The sequence below is a fragment of the Tupaia chinensis genome, unplaced genomic scaffold (assembly GCF_000334495.1).
Source record: "Tupaia chinensis unplaced genomic scaffold, TupChi_1.0 Scaffold000561_1, whole genome shotgun sequence".
NCBI lineage: Eukaryota > Metazoa > Chordata > Mammalia > Scandentia > Tupaiidae > Tupaia > Tupaia belangeri.
The window spans coordinates 1,318,849-1,319,662 of record NW_006160074.1 but is presented as its reverse complement, the minus strand read 5'-3'; positions in this window follow the sequence as shown (position 1 = coordinate 1,319,662).

The following is an 814-nucleotide window of genomic DNA, read 5'->3' as shown; positions in this document are numbered from 1 at the left end:
CCACTGTGCGCGGGCTCCCGTGTCCACCCGCGCGGACTCGACACAGCCACGGTCACCGGGCCTAAGGTCACCTGCCACTGTGCGCGGGCTCCCGTGTCCACCCGCGTGGCCGGGGTGGGGCGGGCTCTCCCACTCTGCTCCCTGGCAGTGTTATACCGGGGGCTCCATCCACGCGTTGGGGCCCTGCCGACCTCTCAGCCCCAGGGATGGTCTCCAGCCATCCGCGAGGGTGGCAGTAGTTGGGGTCACCCAGGCAGGAACCGGGAGCTGGGAGTGGTCAGGTGACTCGCCCAAGGTCATGCAGCCCACTCCTGATGAAGTCTGGACTGGAGGCTGGGGCCCGCTCAGTACAAGACAAACAGAACCCCAAAGGAGAGTCTGCGGTTTGGGTCTGGGTGCCCTCTGTGCCATCACCTCAGCCCACTCCTCTTTCAAAACAATCAGTAGGGCTCACTCTGGGGCATGCTGGGGCGACCTCCCCGAGTAGGGGAAAAGCCCTAGGGATTTGCAAAGTCTCACTGCAGCCCCTGGGGGGAAGCCTGTACAGTCCAGCAGTGAGGAGTCTGCACTGGAGAGACACTGCCTGAGTTCAAATCCTACTGATGGGCCGACCCTGTGCAGGTGATATGAACCCCTTTGTCCCCTCCCCCACTCCCCACTGTGACCTCATGTGGGGATAAGGCTGAGAGGAGGTGACAAAGATTAGCTGAAGTCATGAGGGTGGGCTGCCGCTCGCCACCATGTGAGGCCACAGAGGGCAGCGGCCTCAGGCTGGGGAGCCACAGGCAGGAGCTGAGGGCGGCCACCGGACCCT